The 23,040-nt window shown below is 38.9% G+C and overlaps 1 non-coding gene across 1 annotated transcript; it reads left to right on the top strand.

Moving 5' to 3' along the window:
* Positions 1 to 16,603: 16,603 nt before the first annotated feature.
* TRNAG-ACC (transfer RNA glycine (anticodon ACC)) lies at positions 16,604 to 16,676 on the top strand. The gene has a single exon. It is a non-coding gene; the product is annotated as a tRNA-Gly (tRNA).
* Positions 16,677 to 23,040: the final 6,364 nt, after the last annotated feature.

The following is a 23,040-nucleotide window of genomic DNA, read 5'->3' on the forward strand; positions in this document are numbered from 1 at the left end:
CTGAAGTGATAGCTGTGAGGCCTTGCAAGACTTGCAACACCAGGCCTGCAGGCGCAGTAGGTGTCCTTCTGGTTTCATACTGCCTCCCTCCCATCCCAAGAACGACAACAACAAAAATCCCCATCCTTGAATGTCACGTCCTTAGTCTTTATCAATCACCGATCCAGCTTGTTGCAGTCACCTATAGGCCCCCAGGTTACTCCCTTAATTCCTTGAAGATTTTAGCTCCTGGCTCCCTGCCATTTCTCCAACATATTGGTGACTTCAGTACCCATATATATATGATCTTTACAATATCCTAGACTCTCAGTTTCTTGACGCCCAATCCTCTAACTCTCACACCCTCTACTCCACCTAAACCACTCACTCCAAAGGTCATACCCTAGATTTGTCTTTACCAGCAAATGTAACTCCTCCAGAATTGCAATTCCAAAGGTTCTCTCTTTCCAGCTCATTCTTGATAATACTCCAACTCTAAGAAACTTTGGCCCCACCAGCAGCTATCAGGCATTAATCATATATTTTCATGGTCCCTGAGCTTCCCATCTCACCTAGCTTGTGACGATGGGCCCATCACTGTATTATATCTTTGCATATATTCTTAACAATCTTGTCTCACTGTTCTCATGTGAAAAAGCCCCAGGCCAGATCAAATCTACCTGGCTTGCTCTGTCCACCCACAGAGATGGCCATGCCTGGAGAAAGCCACACAAGCTTGCTGACAGATCTCATTTCAAATTCCTGACCACTGTCCTCAAGGAGGTCCTTCTTTCTACCCATCAATCATACAACATTTCCATAATCCATCACTCTCCTGTTACCCTGAACAAGTGGTCACGGAACTTGAGACTACCACAGAATCACCTGGAGGGCACGTGAAAACTCAAACTGCTGGGTCCCCTCCCAAAGTTTCTGAATCAGTTAGTTTGGGGGTGGGGCCTGAGAAACTGTATCACTAACAAATGCCCAGGTGATGCTGCTGCTGCTGGTGTGGACCACACTTTGAGAAACAATGCCCTAGATGACTATCTCACGTTTTTTTCTTTCTCCTCAGACTTCTAATACATATTCCCCATCTTTACACTCAATGACTTTATTTACACACACACACACACACACATAATCAGAAGAGATTTTGAAGCTCCCAACACTAATCTCCTTTGTTATCTGGAGTGGTGCCCTTGTGCTTTCCTCCTGCTACAGTGGGTAAACTCTTTAGGCTCCTCTCTATAGCCAACCCTTCACATGTGTACTAGACTCCATCTCCCCTCTCTTAGCCCATTCTAACTCCTGAAACTTCCTCTCCAAGTCTTCTCTCTACTTCATGAATTTCTTTCTTTCTATTGGATCATCCCCGTTGGTGTCAAGCATCTTGAAGAAAACCCTCTCATGACCCCACATTTTCTTCTATCGCACCATTTACAGCAACATTCCATGAAAATCTGGTCTCCTCAGTTTTCTTTAAACTCGCCAGACACCCTCTTACCTCACAGCCTGTAACTTGCTATTATCCCTACCTGGAAGATTCTATGAGGCTGACTTGAACTTCTCATTCATGGTCTTGATCAAATGTCATCTTCTCAATGATACTTTCCCTGGCCCCAGCCCCTCTGTCCCTCACTGACCAGCAGTCCCCACCCCTCTTCTCTTGTTTATTGCTTGGGATTTGAAATTCAGCCTCAGTTGGATTCAGGTAATAATTGACATTCGTCAAAACCAACAACATCTTTCAGAAATGGCCACTGAGAACTCTCTTTGACCACATCTGAATAGTTAAGGCCTTCCTAAATAAAATGTATTTCTGCTATGCCTTCAGCCTTCATCCTTTTTGTTTCCACATTTTGTGATGAGTTTTAAGACCAACTGGCCATTTTGCAGCTTTGTCTTGAATGATATTTAAATGCCACTGGATCTTGGGTACTGGTAGATTTCCCCGAGACCACTTCAAATGTAGTTTAATTTTTAATGTTCCATGTGAATAATCTAAAACCCAGATCTCTGAGACCTACACCTCATCTTCTTTTCTGTTCACTCACTCATCTGTATATTAATTCCTACCTAGATAAGCCAGGCAGAAAGAAAAAAAAAAGACTGTAGCATGTCTTATCCTAAAGGAATCACAATGTCAATGGTGTTAAAGGAATTCCTATGTCATTCAAGAGGTGCTCCATTGCTCTTAGGCAATCCAGCATTGGCTACAAGCAAACTCCCTGGCAAGTCACATTACTTGCAACACAGGAAACCAGACGGGAATGAATCTAGCTGAATCCAGCAGAAAGTGTTATGCCGTGTAGTACATGGGAAAGAAAATAATCAGTCAAAGTGACATGACTGATGAATTAACCTTAAGACTGAAGGACATGCAATTTCTCCTCTGCGCAGTGCCCAGGTAAAGAAGAGGTCATACAAAAACTCCAGTAATTAAAGAATGAAAGAATCACAATTGAAATATTTGTGGAATTTCCCTGTAATTAGAACTTGACTACTTTGGCTTCTGAAGGTAGTTGCTCTGTAATAAGAAAAATGAATTCTCTGTTTAAAGGATGAAAAAGGAAGTGGATTTTAAATACCATGGTTTCTCAAGAGAAATCTAAAAAATAATGAGTAAATAAATAAATAAGGACTCACTGAGGCTTTAAGTGCTGTGTGTGCCCCCAGGCGGAAAGATCAGGCTTGGTTAAATCATCACATAGTCCATCATCCATGTGTCATGTCGTTGAAGGCATCATGGAGAGAAAAAGAAATGTGTCTCTTCCTTCTTGTTGGCCGAGGTGACAGAAATCAGTGTTCAGAACTGAAATCATGAAGCCCTCACATCAGAAGAATGTATGTCTTGAACAGTTTGCCCTTTCAGTTCTCTCATGTTAAAACAAAATAAATAAGACAAAAACCATAAATTTTAAAAAGAAGAAGAAAATGTGGAGACAACCTGATCGGGAATACTAGATCTGCCCTCTGGCACTGTCTGGGAATGTTCTGCAACAGGAGTGCTGCACTTGTCAGAGGAGTTTGTCTTCCCAATTCTTTTCTCTCAGGGAGCATGTGTTTCCCCAGCAGATAGGAGAATGACCTGGTTCTCCTAAGGTAGCAAACACTCAACCGAGGCTCTGTTGCAGTCGCCTGTAGGAAATTTCCTTTCCATTACTGCACCAAATGAGCACTGGGGTAATCAGAACCTCTTGGGAAAGAATCAAAAGTAAAAAGCACCCATCTCCTAGAGCGAGGCTCTGAGCTGCTTTGAGCTGCATTTACAGCCTTAATATAACCCAAGAGATTTCACAATCCACGTGGGAAACCAAACCCTTCTTCTAATGGAATATTTACTGAGTTTATCATGGAGAAAAGGAGGACACATTTTGATAAGCATATTCTTCTATCTATTGTGCTCATTAAAGGTGCCAATGAGAGGTTTCAAAGTAATTTTTTTTATTGTTGCTCGGACAAAGCATGTAATTTTCATCATAAGCAAGATGACCATAAGTAGAATACAATTCTTGCCTCCTGCTACCCAAGCGTTTGATGAAGAGGAAGAAAACATGTGTCACAGGCCTCCTCCTGCATCTTGAAAAAAACTGATGCACCCTTACTTTGCCAACCAACGCTTGGTGTGGACCTTCCCCATCCTGTAGCTGAGTGAAGGATTTTATTAAGCCAAAATAACATGACACAAACAAAGCCAGCAACTAGTGAAAAACACAGGAGATAGTGAGCTGACTCTTGGAGCCATGAGAACACAGAGAGCCGCAGCCAAGTGGTCCTTGGCCTCCAAGAGACCAGAATCCAACTCACCCAGAACAGGGAAGGGAGAGTTTAAAATTCCTCCCATTTCATGGCACTTTTATCTCGACTGGTATGTCTTTATCCCTTACTTTATATTGAGAAAAAGTAACAGACTTCTCCTTTTATTACAGGCAGATATTCTTATTTCTGCTTTTGCTTTGGTGAAAAGCTTGCCGATACAGCATTGAGAACTCCTCAGCCTCCAACTGCCACCTCTTCTCCCAAGGGATAAGAAAGATGCTATCGCTTCCATGCTAATAATAGAAAACCTGGCATAACTGCCTTCTGATCTTTCAAACCACTTCAATATCTTGAAAAACAAAAAATAAAACCCCCAGGGGAAAAAGAAAAGAAAGACTACAGTTGATCAGATCTAAACATTTCTATGTAACAAGTAATTGTCCTTTTTTCCTGTAATTAAAAAAAAAAAAATTTGCCCTCTCACTTTTGTTCTATCAATTATAAAGACACTGAAAAACCAGCATTATACCCAACAAGCCTTCCTGCATTTCCTGTGCATTCCAGCAGGCTATCATTTAACATATTTCTTCCTTGGATAGCGACTCTTACCTAGGAAATGGTGTTATAAAAGAAGTTTGATTTATAGAAACATTCCTGTCATGCGTAAGGAATCTGCTAAAAAAGCAGATGTAAATTTTAGGTGTGTCTATGGTTCACATTCCAAGTAAGTATAGATCACTGGGTCACACAAATTCTTTGTCCACCAGTATTAAAAATTAATATTATATGGAAATATAATCATGACACCATTTGGAATCTAGATAATACTTTTTCTCTTTAGAACTCAACAAACCTGTAAATAGATGCCCTTTTTTTCCATCTTCTTTATAGTCTTATAAGGTAGAAGAGGAGCACCAAAGTCAAAATATTGCCTGCGAAATTTACTAAACTAAGGCTCCTCAATCATTTATTGAGTTGAGAGTTTGTAATGACCCTCAAGTGGTGGTGCCGAAAGCTTATTCCTCCAAAATGTCCTCAACCCCCCAGATGAGCACATTTGCAAATGTGGATTTTCGGACCCAAAGGAGGAGCTGCTGAACCAACTGAATTAGAGCTCTACACGTTCCGACTAGCTGGCCTCGGCGCTGCTCCCTCGGGGATGTCCCGGGATGCCATGCTCACTTAAGAACCTCACCCTCACTGGCAGGATAGGAGGGGAGGAGGAGAGGTGGGAGAATCATTAAGCTCTAAGCGTAGAACTGAACTGATCTGAATATTCACTTCTCATTTCTTTTGCTTCTCAAATGTTACTGTAAATGAAAATAAGTCAGAGTACAGTACTAATGAAACAAAATGGTGTTTTTTGTTTTTTGTTTTTTTCCCTGCTGGGGGAAACAGCCAAACTGCTTTACCCTGGCTAGCCGTGGTTTTCCAACACAGATTTAAGAAGCAATGCAGGTATGCAGTCATTACTCTCAGCCTGCAAGTCCTTTTGATAAAAGAAGCCCTTTGCAAGAAGCATTTCTCTCCTGTCCTTATAAATCAAATAAATAAAAATAAAACTTTCTGCCAAGCCATATGCTTCTGTTCCTACCCTTCGACTGGCCTAAAATAAAAAAGATTACCATTTTCTGTTCTTTTTCCTATGCCTTTATTAAGAAAAACAAAAAGCAAAAACAAAACAAAAGAGCTAGATAAAGAGAAAGAGAGAGAGAAATCAAACAACTGTCTAAACAAATCAATCCAACATTTCCAAGGGCTTTTGACCTGCGGCAATGTCAATTCCGTCTTTTTCCCCCTTTCTTTCTTTGAATCAATATAACCTATGATTCTGATCACTCCAATATGTCAGTGCCTGCTGAGGGCACCTTTTATTGTTCATAAAGCCCCAAACGATAATGAAAAATAAGCAAGAAAACGATAAATTCATCAAAGTTGTGAGAATATTCGAGGAAAGAAGGAATTTCCTGAGGTAACTGTCCTTGACCTGGCTCTTTAATCGAGTGAAATTTCATCACTTTATCTAATATCATGCTTCATGCTTCAGGCACCCAGCAATTCTATTTTAGTGTGGTCTAATGGGCAGCTGACACATCCACTCAGCCCCAGACTGCATAACATGTGCTGACATACTGTGTGGCCAGCAGCCTTGCAGGGGCTGGTTATTCGGGCCTCGCCAGGAAAAATGTCATCATTCCTAACAATTTTGGGCTCAGCTTTGCGGGCCTCAGTGGACTTCACGTTTAAGAGGTACGGAGCTCTTGATTTGAGTGGCTGTGCGTATCTGACTATAGGTGAGAGGTTAGAAAAGGCCCCGGTTGTGGCTGTCTGAAACCCAAATCTAGATAGTGTAATGAAGAGTTGTCATTCTAACTGCTTTGCAGGCGGCTCTTCTCAGAACCCTTGATTCAATTTGATATTCTGAGGTTAACGTACTGTACTGGGCCTGAAAATAGGAATGCACACGAAAAGCTTTTATACTTATTCAGTTCAGTAAGCATGGCAAACTCATCAACAGCTATTTGTACACTGTAGGTATGGTGGGACTTACTTTGATGTTCTGATTTATGCTTGCTATTTTCCCCCCAGTATCACTTTGGAGTTGAAATGTATTTTTTTTTTAAGTCAGCTTTTGACATAATAGCTAAGGATATTATCGTAAATGAAGCAAAACACACACACACACAAACACACAAATATAGAAATGCCACAATTTCCAACACAGACAAACTTCAAAATTTTTCTGAAAAATATTAAGAACCTAAAGAGATATGATAAATACAGAGATCAGATTGGTGGTGGCCAGAGGCAGGGGCGTGGAGGGTTGAAGAGTGAAATGAGTGAAGGTGGTTTATTATAAAATAAACAAGTCCTGGGGATGTAACGACCAGCTTGGTGACTATAGTTAATAATACTGTGTTGCATATTTGAAAGTTGCTAAGAGAGTAGATCTTAAATGTTCTGATCATAAGAAAAAAATTCTGTGAATATGTACGGTGACAGATGTTAACTAGACTTATTTTGGTGATCATTTTACAATATATACAAATAACAAATCATTACGTTGTACACCTGAAACTAATATAATGTTGTGTGTCAATTACACCTCAATAAAAAACAAGAAACATGATAAGTATATGAAATATATGACCCCAGACTGAATTCAGTACTAGAGAAAGAAAAATGCCATCAAGGATGTTATTAGAACGGGGGGTGGTGGTGGTGGTGGGATGAACTGGGAGACTGGGATTGACATATGTACACTAATATGTATAAAACAGATAACTAATAAGAACCTGCTGTATAAAAAAATAAATCAAATAAAATTTAAATGATAAAACAGGAAAAAAAAGGATGTTATTATAATAACTAACAAAACATGGATTGTAGATTAAAGAAAAGTATCGTATCAATGCTAAATTTTCTGAATTCAATAATTTGCCATGGTTATGTAAGAAAATGTGTTTTCTTTCACAATTCACAGTGAATTAAAGGTATTAATGCTTACAGGGGCACGATGCATGCAAATTATTCTCAAAGGGTTCAGAAAATTTTAATTAGAGAAAAAGGGAATGATAAAGGATTTGTGGCAAAATGTTAAAAGTTAGTGAGTCATCACAGCGAGGCAAAATAATTCTTGTACATAAATTCTGTCAAGTGGAGGTACAGCTGACTTCCTTCCCCCTTTGTGGAAGAAGCCAGTTTTGCATCCATTTGCAAATTCATTTCCATATTTCTGATCTATAAATGAACCTTTGAACCGGTTGTGACATTGCCTTTTTCCCTCATTAATAACGAGTTAAAATATTTAACGTGTTCATTCAAAACAAAATTGGTGAATTTGGGTAAAAGCTATATAGTTCTCTTAACGAAGATTGCAGCACTTCTGTAAGCTTGAAATTTTTGCAAAATAAAAGTTTCGAAAATCACTATAAACAACAAATGACAGTGGGTGGAAATTGGTGCGAGAATGAACCAATACCTGCTGTGTGCATGTACTAAGCAGAGATGTTCTTCACAGGAGACAGTGTGTTCAATCCAGAATCGGGGCAAGGGTAAGGTTGAGCAAGCCACCATCAGTCTACTTCTACCATTACTCTCACCACAAATAATGAAGCTCTGTGATTTGTGGCCTCACTGGAACTCTGAGATGTCTGGTTAGATCTCCCTGTATGCTATGCCTTGCTTCATCTCACATCTTTTATATTTAAGAAACTGGAGTATAGCAGCTTCACATTTGGCAAAAAGATTAAATTTAATCTCAAATGGAGCAAGATATTTTTATCTTGAGGGAGATGAAAAGTCACACTGGGTCTGGCCTCATGGTCCTCATGGTCCATCTATGGAGGAGGGGTCTTTTGTCGCAAAATACTGGTAGTTGCAGTTAAGGAAGAGAAGCATTGGCGGTCGGGGTGAGAGGCAGAGAGAATCAAGCGGTAGAGGCGCCAGTCCGTGAAGGACTGAAAGCAGGACATCTTATCGATGATGAAATAAGGACACTGTTCTGTCTTTTAAATGCCACATTTTCCATTTTAAGCAGGAGTACTTTTAATACAACTGCTCAAATATTCCTTCCCCAGTGATTTCCAGCCTTGCTTCCTCTCTAAAGCAATAGGTACCGGTTGAAGTACAGTAACGGCTATCGTGACAATAGCCCATATATTATTTACACTGAACCTTTATAATTTCCCATACACTCCATACACAATATCACATTATCCCCTTTAACTTTCACAATTCTCTGAGCCAGTTAATATTAACCCCATTTTACAGATGAGTAAAAATTTCAGGGAGCCGATGTAACTTGTCTAAGGACACCCAAAGATAACTAGTGGCAGAGTCAGATTTCATATCAGGTTAAGTCTGGTTCCAAATCCAGAATGCTTAACCTCTACACTAACAACCTCTAGAGCACAGATTTGATGATAACAAGCTTAGAAATTGCTTTATTAAAAGCTCATTAAAAGAAACAATACAGATTCAGTGTTCACAATATGGTACTGCTCGTGTCATGGCCAAGTGTGATCAACTCTCCTGTGTAGCATCATGCTAATGAAATAACTAGCTTAAATAAAGCACTTAAACTATTTAGAGCAAAAAAATGCAAAGCAGGGTCATTTTCTTAGATTATTTAAAGTTACTAAGAAAAGAAATGAGGAACTAAACTTTAATTTTCCATTTTGAATATTTTAAAACTCTAGTTGGCAAGACCTCATACTTTCTAAGAGTGTAAAACAAAACTGTCAAACTGTGAGAGATCAGAAATGCACGTTTTAAGTAGTATTGTTTTCGTGATGGTAATAAACTGTATCAACGTTTTCTCTACTAAAAGCAATAATTTTTCTACTTCAAAACATCTTACTTTAAATGGTTTCTGATAGCCAAATCATAACTAGAAGCATTTGGGATCTGATAATTTAAATAAATCAGTTGTATCTTAAATATTAATCCCCTTCCCCATTTTCTGTGAACTCCAATCTCCCTTAATCACCGGAAAATATCAAGTCTCACTAATGAGGCTTTGAAAAGGTCAAAAAGAACCTTTAGTCCACTAAAATGGTAACTTTGGGTGCTATTTCATTTGTTATCTGCCTGATAAGTCCTTCACTGGGCTAACATTTACTGAATCAGCTAACATTTATTGAATGTGTGTTGATACTTGCCCTCAAGAAGCTTAGAAGTAAAAGGGTAAGATATACTTGAACACTGAGTTACAACAAAGGGTAAAATTAAAATACCCAATAGAGGATGTAATAAAAATCACTCTCCTCTTGGAGACTGCTTCTTTCTCACTCTACAGTGTTCTGGTGTATCTGTCCATCACGTGGCTCCACCTCCTTCACCAGAAGGAGCACAAGACTTGGACTGACCAATGAGAGAACCCAACTTCCCAGAAACAGTGAGAGAGCCCAGGAGGACAAATGACCCAAACAGGGACAATCAGTGTCCGAGGGGGAAGAGGGCTGACATCAGTGCTGTGGAAGAGGGTTTCTCTCCTTCTGAGATTAAGAGCTAAAAATATCACGTAAATCTGGGGCTTCTGAGAACCACTTTCCTATCATGCTGAATGAAGGGTCTCTTGAAGACTAAAATCAACAGGGAGGAAACCAGAGCCAAGAAATGGGACAGATCCCTGAGAAGACTAGCTGGACACTGCATTCAGCCAGCTCCATTTTTGGTTACGTGAACCAATAAATACTTCTTTTATTTACCCAAATTTATTTTGTGTTTCTTTCATTGAAAACTAAATAATCTAACACCAAGGTGATTCCTGAATGAAGTTCAATTGAACTGTAAAACTTATTCCACCTCTAATATATTAATTTACTCCAGGTGCTATAGGAGGGTGGAGGAAAGAAGGATTACCTTCAGCTGCGGAAGGTACCCAAGGCTTCATAAAGGGGTGATATTTGAGTTGAGCTAGGGTTTTCCATGTAAAAGCAGAGTAAGGACATTTGGGATGAGGAATCAGTGTGAACAAAGACTTTCACAAAGAAATGTGGTAGCTTCTGGTGCATCTGTGGAACTCACTGATACAAAATATATATATACATAGACGGAGGAAGGAGAAGTTGAGGCTGGGAAAGTATTTGGGAGCTAGATGATAAAAGATCTTGAAGCAGTTCAGACTTTATTATGTAAGCAAATGAAAACCTGGAAGAAAAAAAAATCATGATTTATCCTATTTCTTCAGAAAATAATCCTTCAGAAAACAATTCCCTGCCTAAGGAAACAATTAAATTAGGAAAGAGTGGAAGAGAAGTCAACCCAGGACCCAGTAGCAGGCCTGGTGAGAGGCGTTCAGAACATAAAGACGATGTCTGCGGCAGAGATAAAAGGGGACATATTCAAGAGACATTTTAGAAATAAAATTAATAGGGCAAGGTGACTAATGATAAACTGTTTGAATAGTAATATCCACCAATAGGGAGTTTTAAAAAAGAAATGATGATCTGATAAAGTTTTGATGAAACAGTTTTCAATAGTTCAAAACACCATCTTTGAGGCAAAGTGGAACTAACCTTTGAGAAATGCTTAGAAATGATCCAAAACAGGCAGATGTACTATGCTCACTCTAGTATCAGGAAGTGAAAGAATTTTACTTCTAAGTTTTGACTTTATAACACATTTTAAACTGCAAATGAGCTGGCATAATGATAGAGTTACAAAATGAATTGCAAGTTGAATGTTAAATGATGCTTGCTTCCTTTGGGTTTTTGTGTGGTCGGGCTTAATCTCAGGACAGCAACCAAATGTGAATGCAGACTGTCTTCACTTCCTTCCTTCTCTTTTCTTCCTCTTTCCCTTCCTTTTTTCCCCTTATTTTCTCTTTTCTTTCTCAGTCTTTTTTCTTCTCTTACGCCGCCACTATATAATTAAATTTTTAGCTAGGTTTAGAAGGAAAATTTTCTTTTCGTAATGGAAATAAATCAGTATGCTATTTTAAAATGGCAAAAGAAAAATTAGAAAAGCTTCCTATGGTTTGGGGAGTGGGCTAACTTTTACATTTTAACATGACAAATATTTATTGAGCACTTACCATGTGACAGGCAGAGTGCCAACTGTACTTTTTTATCCAAAGTAGCCATTTTCTCCAGAGATGCAGTGCTCAGAATCTGTGCTTGAGGAACTGTGACTCTTCTAATTTAATAATTAGAAATTTTCTCTTTCAGCCAGATTACACTTCTAATCATAATACGAAATTTTATCATTTCCTTTCCTGGATTGATTATATTATCATTTGAAATCAAATAGGGAGTGTGTAGCTATTCCAAAAATTTCCATAATAATTTTCCCTGAGGTGGATACAAATGTTGATTTTCAAGTTGTAACCCCTGGGGTGGGGAAGGTGAGGCCTCATAGAATGTTTTAACTTTCAGGTGGATATTGATCACTCATCATTCGTATTTAGTTAGATATTGAACTCAATAGCAAACTATGGTATTCAATGCTGAGTATGAAATAATGTGTGCTCGTGTCAGGGAAGGGAAAGCAGATGGTGACTGCAGGATGATAGGCTTTGAAGATAAGGGGAAGGCAAAAGTGGGTAAAAAATGGAAATCTAGATATAAATGCCAGGGACTTCCCCGGTGGTCCAGTGGTAAAGAATCCGCCTTCCAATGCAGAGGAAGCGTGTTCAATCCCTGGTCAGGGAACCAAGATCCCACATGCCGCGGGGCAACTAAGCCCGCATGCCACAACTACTGAGCCCACACCCCTCAACTAGAGAGGCTGCCTGCCGCAAACAACAAAGCCCACACGCCCTGGAGCCTGTGCACCACAACTAGAGAGAGAAAACCCGCGCGCCACAACTAGAGAGAAGCCCACGCGGTACAACTAGAGAGAAGCCCGCACGCCACAACAAAGAGCCCATGCGCTGCAACGAAAGACCCCACATGCCTCAATGAAGATCCTGCATGCCACAATTAAGACCCAACGCACCCAAAAAGATAAAAATTTTTAAAAATAGTTATAAATGCCAGAAACCATTGGCAACAAGAACATGAAGCCCACCATCCAGAGTACCTCATAGACATTTTTCTGAATGTACCCAGATTAAAAACCATTTAAAAGGAAATCAGAATCAAATTTCTCTTAATTTGTGGCATCCTTTCATGTAAATACCACATGCCATTATTATTATCCTACATAATAATCTAGGAGTTTCTACAGGTAATGTTTTTTTCATCTTCAAAATGCAAAGAGGGGAAAAAAATAAATACTTGTGACCATCTCCAAATCTGCCCCACACAGAGAAAGTAGGAAGTTAGGATATAGAGCATAGAGATATAGGAAAATCTCATTTTATAAATTAAAGATCAAGTGTAAAGGCCAACAGTGAATAAGGCATCCTTAAGGAGATCTGAGTCTTAGAAACGATTCTGAAGAGCTTGAATATGGTTTTCTTACATATAAAGTTGAACTTGGCTTAGCAAACAAAACTATTAAAGCCATTTCCAGTAAAATATAACTTCTAAATTCTAATAACACACAGACAAATGCATTCATTAAAAAATAAAAGATATATTTCACAGAATCAAGGATACTTGAGTCTTCAGATCTTAAAGAAGAGTATGTTCTTATAATCTCCTTTTTAAGCAATAAAAGGAATTGCTGTCGGAACAATAACCAACAAACAATTTAACAAAAGGGAAAGGGAAAGAGATCTGTAACACATACTAAGCTTTAGCTTTTGTTAGCAAAACAAACATCAAGTGAATGTGCTTTTACCACATCTGCTTAACCTTGGAGACGCGTGGTTTTGCTCCCTCTTGCTCTGGAAGTTTTAAATGGCAAAAACATTCCTGGTCTCACGTGCAGTCTGAAAGAGTAATGCAGTGATAACAGTGATATCTGAAATATTTGTGATTTTGTGTAACATTTCATCCAAGAATTATAAATAAGCCCAAAACACTGAATAATGCAAAGGGGACCCTCCTTAAGAACAATAGAGGAAAACAAGATTCAGTGAAAAAGTCATTTATTTTTGCAGTGTAGCCTCATACATAGTGAAACTAACATGACCCAGACTTGTCTTTTGACCAATTAACTCATTAAAAATAAATTTCATTAAATATCAATGAATTGGCATCTAAGTCTCCACTTCCCAGCTAGTAACAATGTTTATTCAGTAATGGTAGAATTCAGGGTTTGTTTGTCTTTTAAATTTACTTATGTAGGTTCTACAATATGTTCACAGGATACAAAATGATTATCAAATAAGTTTTTATATATATATCTTTTATTGTCCCCTAGTTAGCCAACATTTAAGCATAAGGGTTGGGGGTGGTATGTAATGTTGTTCTAGTTTAAAAGATATTTCAATAAATTAAGCCTAAATCCACTCGTGCTGTATGTAGGCATATATTTTATGTGTGCACACAGTATTAGTTAACCTTCCACACTGTATGTTTTCAAATAGTAAGAATTTAAAGTAACTACAAATCTTTTATGAATTAGCCAGGCCATTAGCCACAATGTCAAAACACTTTAAAAGAAATTTCATAAAAATACCAAGCTTAAGTTGTTTCCTTTACTTCTGGCTAAATGAAATAAAAAGGAGATTTCTCCCAAGCCAACACATAGGCAGAAGCAGAAGACTTCAGAACTCCAAGAGCAATGGCACCATGGGATTTTAAATTAAAGTCTTAACTAAAGATGGTTCTAAAAATCAATGTGCTTGGGGCTTCCCTGGTGGCGCAGTGGTTAAGAATCTGCCTGCCAATGCAGGGCACACGGGTTCGATCCCTGGTCTGGGAAGATCCCACATGCCGAGCAGCAACTAAGCCCATGCGCCACAACTACTGAGCCTGCGCTCTAGAGCCCGCAAGCCACAACTACTGAGGCCCGTGCACCTAGAGCCTGTGCTCCGCAACAAGAGAAGCCACCGCAATGAGAAGCCCGCGCACCGCAATGAAGAGTAGCCCCTGCTCACCGCAACTAGAGAAAGCCTGTGCGCAGCAACGAAGACCCAATGCAGCCAACTAATTAATTAAATCTTTTTTAAAAATCAATGTGCTCTGCTTCAGGGCAAGAAAGAAAATTCCAACACAGTTCTAAGTACACAGCAGGTGCTCAATAAATTGTTGATTAACATAAAAGCAGTGACAAGAATCTCATGTTTTGCTAGAAATAGAGGCAGAATCTAGGCTTTCTCTTTGTCTGGAAGTCCACTTTTATTCTGTGTAATGTGGCCGATTCAGAGAGTGTGACTTTATAAGGGCAAGGAAGTAAGGAGACACTCATAAAAAGGTGTGAAAAAGAGACGTTAGGATTGGCAAAGACAAGAAGACCAGCTTCTCATTTTCACACCATCTCAAAAAAAGAATTTTTTTAAACTGAAGGTATTTTTTTCTATTTTCTCCTTAATATGGAGAATAATTCTGGGAAGGGCCTAAGATCTCCCTAATCAACTGGTCCTCATTGTTCTAGGAAGTAGGTGGGATAGAAAGAGATGGCTTCCAATAAAAAAGAATGAAATAATGCCATTTGCAGCAACATGGATGGACCTACAGATTGTCATACTAAGTGAAGTAAGCCATAAGGAAAAAAGACAAATACCATACGATGCCACTTACATGTGGAATCTAAAATATGACACAAATGAACATATCTACAAAAGAGAAACAGACCCACAGACATAGAGAACAGACTTGTGGTTGCCAAGGGGGAGGGGGCGGGAGAGGGATGGATTGGGAGTTTGGGGTTAGCAGATGCAAACTATTATAACAGGGCTTCCCTGGTGGCGCAGTGGTTAAGAATCCGCCTGCCAATGCAGGGGACACGGGTTCGAGCCCTGGTCCGGGAAGATCTCACATGCCGCAGAGCAACTAAGCCCGTGCGCCACAACTACTGAGCCTGTGCTCTAGAGCCTGTGCTCCGCAACGAGAGAAGCCACCGCAATGAGAAGCCCGCGCACCGCAATGAAGAGTAGCCCCCGCTCGCCACAACTAGAGAAAGCCCGCATGCAGCAACGAAGACCCAACGCAGCCAAAATAAATAAATTAAATTTAAAAAAAAACAAAAACTATTATAACATATAGAATGGATGAACAACAAGGTCCTACTATATAGCTCAGGGAACTATATTCAATATCTTGCGATAAACCATAATGGAAAAGAATATGAAAAAGAATGTGTATATATATATGTATAACAGAATCACTTTGCTGTACAGTAGAAATTAACACAACATTGTATATCAACTATACTTCAATAAAATAAAATTTTAACAAAGAAAGAAATGACTTCCAGTTTTGAGTAATTATTATTCCTTCATCTCTGCAGCTCCTCCTCAATATCCAAAAAGTAACCAAAATGAGGTGACAGTGGGACGATCTGCGGAACTCTCCCACTGTTCCTGTAATCTCCAACTGAATGGCACCTTCCAGTGCCCAGATATATACCAATGCTCCCTGTGTGTGCTTTGGCTATATGTACAGAAGGTATAACCCTGAAGAGACTAAAGTACAGAGAAGCTAAATGATTACTGTTCTAGACAACACAGAAGATTACAGGTGGTACTTCCATAAAAATTAAGGCATTTTTTCCAAGTGCACTGTCCAAGCAGGTGACATTATGTACACATTCATTAGATCCTATGCAAAACCACCAGTGTCTCCCTATTTTAAAGCATTCCCATTAAAAGGAAATTAGCCTACTTAGAAAAGAGGGCTGAGTGTATTTAACTTGAAAATGAGATTTGACAAGGTGACCATCTGTTTTCCCTTTCCCACTTAATTACAAAAGGAAAAGTACTCAAAGTCAACCAAAATACCCAAGAAGTAATTGATATTATGACCTACTCATTTTCTCTACAAAGTGCAAAACAAACGGTCACATTGAGAAGAAGCAGAATTAGTGCCCCAGCAGCTGATCTTCCACTGCAACCACCTGGCTTGAAGCCAATCACCCTGAAAACAGTGACATTACTCAAGCCATTGGTAAAGGCTTCCTTTGGGAGGGCCAATGCCCATTGGGTGACACCTTATTCTACCAGCTTGCCTGGAATCATCCCCACCCAAAGTCAGAGTTTCTTCCTGCAGAGTCTGTTTGGTGTTTGTGTGTTTTTAAATAAAATATGCTTGAATGCAAAAGTGGAGAAATAGCTCCTAGTATGGAAAGCACAACAGATAAGAAGTCCAAAGATCTAGATACCAACCCCAGGTAAGTCAGTCCTTATCTGGGTGACCCTAGGCAAATCACATAACCTCTCTGAGTCTTAATTTCCTCATCTGTAAAACAGGAATGGTAATACCAATCTACTTACCTTACAGAATGTTTGGGAAAGTTTCATAAGATAACTGGAAACTGGTAGGTAAAATGTAAAGTACAGGATTAATAACAACATCAACAAGGGACTTCCCTGGTGGTCCAGTGGTTAAGACCCTGCGCTACCAATGCAGGGAGCCTGGGTTCGATCCCTGGTCAGGGAACTAGATCCCGCGTGCCACAACTAAAAGATCCTGTGTGCCTCAACTAAAAGATCCCATATGCCACAATGAAGATCTTGCATGCAGCAACGAAGATCCCGCATGCCACAACTAAGACCCGGCACAGCCAAATAAATAAATAAAATATTTAAACTGTTAAAAAAAAAAAAAAAAAAGAAAAAATAACAACATCAACAAAAACACATAACAGTAGACCTAAGAAGAATCCCATAAGGGACTTCTCTAGATCATGAGTAAGTACCTCATACAGTGGTAAGGTAGTTTTCTAGCTGTCCCTTCTTGTTTAAAATTTGCTGACCAGCTTCCAAAAAGCCATGAGAATAGTCAAGTTGTCTCAGAGAAGTAATTACTTCCGAATATTTGCAATTGTGGAGACCTGACTTTTGCAAGCACAAAAGTGAACTCTGTGTCCTCAACTCTTTAGAATTATCCTGAGACTATAGTGACCTTCATTCTAGTGTTGCACTCTCCAGTGTGGGAGCCACCAGCCACATGTGTCCATTTAAATTAAAATTAATTAAAGTTAAATAACATTAATTTTAACTGCTCAGTCATACTAACCACATTTCAAATGCTCAATAGCCCCAGGAGGCTAGTGACTGTCATGTTGGACAGCACAGAGAACATTTCCATAATAGAAAGTTCTATTGGACAGTCCTAATAGTGCATAAAAACATAAGGTTTACCAAGAGAGACGCAGGGAAGTAAAGATCCTATGTGCCTTCAAGTTCAAGCTTTGACTCAATTCTGCCTTTTCCTTAGGCTAATGACTTAAACTCCCCAAGACTCAGTTTTCTTCATCTGTAAAACTGAGACAATAACAGCACTGCTTTATAGGGTAATTATGAAAATTAAGTGAAATAATATAGGTAAGGTATCTAGCATATTACACACAATTGATAAATGTTACTTACTACTGTATTTCATCAAGTCTAAGATGCAGAACTTTTCACATTTTAACATATCTCAAATTTGTATGTAATTTAGTCAGTGCCAATAGAAACTTGGCAGAGAAGTGAGTTGTGACATAGATGTCAATGCCTGCACATGTGCAAATTAGCACGTGTGTAGAAGGTTATAGATTCATCTGAGTCTCACCTAAGCTGGGAAATAAGCCTTGTTTGCATGGCATGTAGTTGAACCTTATTTTAAGTTTGGATTCCAATTGTCCTTGAAAATGTCTTCGAAAAAGAATATATTAAAATTTAACAGAGAAACAAACAATAATTGTCTTTGCAGAATATTGTCAGGCTCTACACAATACAATTAAAGGCAATAGAAATGGCCAAATCTCTTGGAATAGGAATAGGTTTCTCAAAACTATGAAGGTTTGATGATATCTTTTCTTGAATTCTAGTGATCATTCTGGTACCAGTATCCATCTATCAGAAATACCCAGTTGATTCTTAAGAACTGTTTAATGTCCATTAATATATAATTCAGAGGGAAAAGTATAATGATGATTTTAACCACACAGGAATTGTTCATCAAGCCTGAATACTGAGATATGCCTTGAAATGTCCTTTGTTCTTAAATATGCTAAAGAGGAACAGATTATAAAAGATAGATTTTGAGGTGGGGTGGAGGAGGTCACCATGGTGCTACAGATACTGTCCAAACCAAAATCGACTCAGGAGAACATTCAGACTTTTTTTTTTTTTAAAGCTTTTGCCCGAGACTGACTCCACATTATTCTCAGCCTGAATTAAGTCAGCCTTTTGATCTTTTTTTTTTAAATCAATTTATTTATTTATCTATTTATTTTATGGCTGTTTTGGGTCTTCGTTTCTGTGCGAGGGCTTTCTCCAGTTGCGGCGAGCGGGGGCCACTCTTCATCGCGGTGCGCGGGCCTCTCACTATCGTGGCCTCTCTTGTTGCGGAGCACAAGCTCCAGACGCGCAGGCTCAGTAATTGTGGCTCATGGGCCTAGTTGCTCTGCGGCATGTGGGATCTTCCCAGACCAGGGCTCGAACCCGTGTCCCCTGCATTGGCAGGCAGATTCTTAACCACTGTGCCACCAGGGAAGCCCCAACATTCAGACTTTGACTGTGAAAAAAGCTTAGGCTCCAACCAAACTTATAAACTGATGAAGGTATGTCTATCAGGAAAAAAAAGTTTTGTAATTTTATAGGTGCTTCTTTTTTCTGAAAAGTTGTTATAAAATTCATGATGTATCTAACAACTTATGATATCTGGTATCAAGGAAATATGGGATTATCAACAAGAAGAGACATATGAGGAGAGAAAAGACAAATCCCCAATCCCCTAAACTCAGCTCTAGAGGACAGAGGTTTTTTTATTTTATTTAATTTTATTAGTTTTATTGTTAGTAATGCATTTCATTGAATCTGGTAACTTAATTGAAAAACACACAATTATTTTCAAAGTGACTAAGAAAAAAAACCCTGCCAATTAAACTGATACAAGTACCTTCTTCCTATCATTTAGAAGTTTTTATTTTACATTTATTGGAATGATTTCTTAAAACTTATTTTTAGAGATTTATATCATTTATCACTCCCATGTAGTACCCACAAAAAGGAAAATATTAGCAAAAATGCCAATGATTAAGATGCTACAAAAAATTCTTCAGCTGAAGAATCCAACAGACCTTTCTGAACTCCAAGACCATCATGAGAACAACATACTTGAGCACTTCGGGCAAAAATTAACAAGGATTGAAGAACATCCCTCACAGACAGCACTGAAACAGTTCCAGAGTCAGGATGGATGGGGCACTTCCCAAGCGGGGAGAAGGCAGCGGTCCATCCACAGGAAGACTGCCAAGAGCCTCCAAGGTCAAGAACTAAAATTCATCTTGCAGCCTACAAGCCTGAGAACCTCACAGCCTCACTACAGAAGCCATCCCACAATCTGGCTTGTCACTTCTCTGACATGGTGCTTTTACAAGAATAATATTTACTGGGGTTTTTTCCCCTTGATTTTAAAAGGTATTCTTGTTCATTGTAAATAATTCAGGAAAACAACACAATAACAAAATATAAAGGAAAAATGTATGCCCCAGAATCTCATCAATACTGATAGCAATTTGATGTATTTCCTTCCAGTCCTTTTCCTGTGCCTTAATTAGACTAATACTAGTGATGTAATTTTGTTAGTTTTGTTTTCACTTAGCATTTCCTGAAGCCAACAGAATATTCTGGAAAAAAAATAATAATCCAACAGAAATCACTTTTATATTCAAAGCCATTGATCTCTGTGTTTTTCCACATTATTTTATTGAAGGATAATATATATCTTGAATAGAACTTTAAAGAGTGCTCCGCTACTGACTATGGAATTTTATTCCAAGGGACTGACGCTCTGTTGGCGAATGCTGATGTTGGTGCTTCCTTGATCCATTTCGGACAACATCAGGACTTCCATTCCCTCTTCAAATGTCCTTATTTGGTTTGCAGCCTGAAACATCAAGGGATTTTAGTGGCCCAGTCATGAATGAATCAAATTTAATCCCCTCTGTTCTGTTTCTGTGTTTTCCTGCACTTGCAGTGACTTTTTCTTTCAATGCAAAATCAAAATGTAATCTTCTTGAAAAAAATTTAAACAGCAATTAAACTCAACACATGTAATAGGAACAATGCACATAATTCAACTGAAGTGATAACAATATAGTGAAGACGAGTTTGCTCATGCTGAAACAATGACAACAGTATCATAACTGTCACCTGAGAAATTATACAATGCCTTTGATGGTAAGATGCACCTTGATTTCAATGTGTAAATATTGCCATCTTAAAATCAATACTTATCAATTTATATGGAAATATTAGGAAGGTGATAAAATTTAACTCAGGAATCCAATCAGCAAAACTCAGACTGCAGGAAACTCTACAGGTCAAACAAGCTAGCTGTTTCAAATAAATTACAAGGAAGGAAAAAAAGGAGCAAGAAGGGGAAAACGATAGATTAAAAAGGAACTTAGAAGACACTTTAAAATACACGAATATATCTCAATGGATTACTATATTCATGAGACAATTGGAAATTTGAACACTGATTGCATATTTGAAAATATTAGTGAATTATTATTAAATTTTAGGTGTAATAATGGTGCTTTGGTTATGTATTTTTCAAAAGAACCCTTATCTTTTAGGAATACATGTTAAAACAGTTACAGAAGGGATGATATGAAATCTGGGATCTGCTTCAAAATAATCTGGGAGGGTAGAAAGAATGCGAATGTGTATGTGTGATGGGCAGACTCCTAAAACAGTCCCTTGTGGTCCCCACCTTCTGGTAGTTACACCCTTATGTAATACCTTCCCCTTGAGTGTGGGCTGGACTTGGTGACTTTCTACTAAAGAACAGAATTCAGCAAGGATGATGGGATACTTCTTTTATGATTAGGTTCAAAAGACTGTGACTTCCCTTCTTGTTCACCCTCTCTTGCTCTCCTTCTTGTGGGCAATCTGATGAAGCAAGCTGCCATGTTGTGAGATGCTCTATAGAGATGTCCATGTGGAAAGTAAGGAGGGAGGCCTCCCAACAACAGCTCTCGTAACTGAATCCTGCCAACGACCACTTGAGTAAGCTTGGAAGTGGACCCTTCAGGTGAGATCTGAGATGACTACAGTCTTGTGAGAGACTCAAAGCCAGAGGATCCAAATAAACCCCATCTAGAGACCTACTCCACAGAAACTGTGAGATAATAAATGTATGTTGTTTTAAACTGCTAAATTTGGGGTAATTCCTTTTACCCCAATAGATAACTAATACAGTATGTGACAAGACTGGCCATGGTTTGATGACTTTTGGGGTGACTAAAAGTGTATGGGGGTTCATTTACCAGGCTTTCTACTTTTGTATATGTTTAAAATTCTCCATGATAAAGAGTACTTGAAAAGCAATCAGTGAAATACGGTAATAACAATTCACGGCCCTTCCTGTGCCCCACCACTTCCCGGCAGTGTAGTTATCCGCCACATGGCTGCACTTTTTCTGTATCTTGTGTTTTGCTGTGTTTCCTACTCTGATTTGTCTACTGGGCTCCATAAGACAGTAAATGTTTACTGAGTATCTGCTAAGTGCTAATGAAAAAATGGTCTAATGCACTGACTTAAAAAAAAAAACTAAGAGAAAAGGCTCTTTTTATATTATGTCTATGATCAATTTGGGGAATGGCAACAGAATAAGTGAAGGTAAACTAAAGTGATGATTAAAAGGATATATAAATAAAGAAGGGGAAAAAAGGACCTCTGACAATGGACTAAGAAAGAATAGATGAGGGCAAATGTGTTAGTTCATTTTCCAGGCTGTGGATTAATAAGTGTCTCTGTTTTTATTTCTTTTGTTTTTGTTTTGTTTTGTTCAATCTGCCTGACTTTTGACAATTTCACTCGTTTTTAAACCTCTACCAGCAGGGCAAGAGAAAAAAAAAGGGATGTAGTAGTCACATACTTCCCCTTGTCAACACATGTAGAAAATGCTAAAGATGATGGAAACAAAAAGAAAAAATTAAACACTGAGTTAATTCACACAAATTAAATACTGAACGTGGATTCAAATTCTCATGGAGCGTACAGCTTGCCAAGACATTAGAGGTCTAAGTTTATAAGGTCACATCTCGAGGGACTTCCCTGGTGGTGCAGTGGTTAAGAATCCACCTGCCAATGCAGGGGACACAGGTTCGATCCCTGGTCCAGGAAGATCCCACATGCCATGGAGCAACTAAGCCCATGTGCCGCAACTACTGAGCCTGCACTCTAGAGCCCGCGAGCCACAACTACTGAGCCCTCGTGCCACAACTACTGAAACCTGCATGCCTAGAGCCCATGCTCTGCAACAAGGGAAGCCACCGCAATGAGAAGCACGCGCACCGCAACGAAGAATAGCCTCCGCTCGCTGCAGCTAGAGAAAGCCCACGTGCAGCAACAAAGACCCAACACAGCCAAAAATAAATAATTAAAAAAAAAAATAAGGTCACATCTCGATAAAATTTAACAAGTGTTTTAGAAGAGATATAAAATGTTTTTTATCAAACCCACACGTAATTTTCTTATCTTCTTTTGACAGGGATAATTTTAAATTAGCTATTTGCCACTTCATTCTTATAAAACGATTATAGGATGTGACTCACTGAGACCTAAATTATGTGAAAGTGCTAGAAAGAAATCTGCTGAGCGTCAGCTGTGGAGGCCCGGCGACCTGCAGTCCCTGGAAGCAGCTGTAATCCAGTCCACAAAGGGAGAAACAATGTGTAAGTAGTTCATTTTACAAGTTCTGGGTGGGACCACCTGAATTTAAACACAAACTCTTTTTCTTACTAAGGGTACAAGTTTAGGCAAATTCTTTAAATGCCCCAAGCTTCCGTGTGCTCATCTGATAA

Source organism: Eubalaena glacialis, chromosome 9 (assembly GCF_028564815.1).
Source record: "Eubalaena glacialis isolate mEubGla1 chromosome 9, mEubGla1.1.hap2.+ XY, whole genome shotgun sequence".
Lineage (NCBI taxonomy): Eukaryota > Metazoa > Chordata > Mammalia > Artiodactyla > Balaenidae > Eubalaena > Eubalaena glacialis.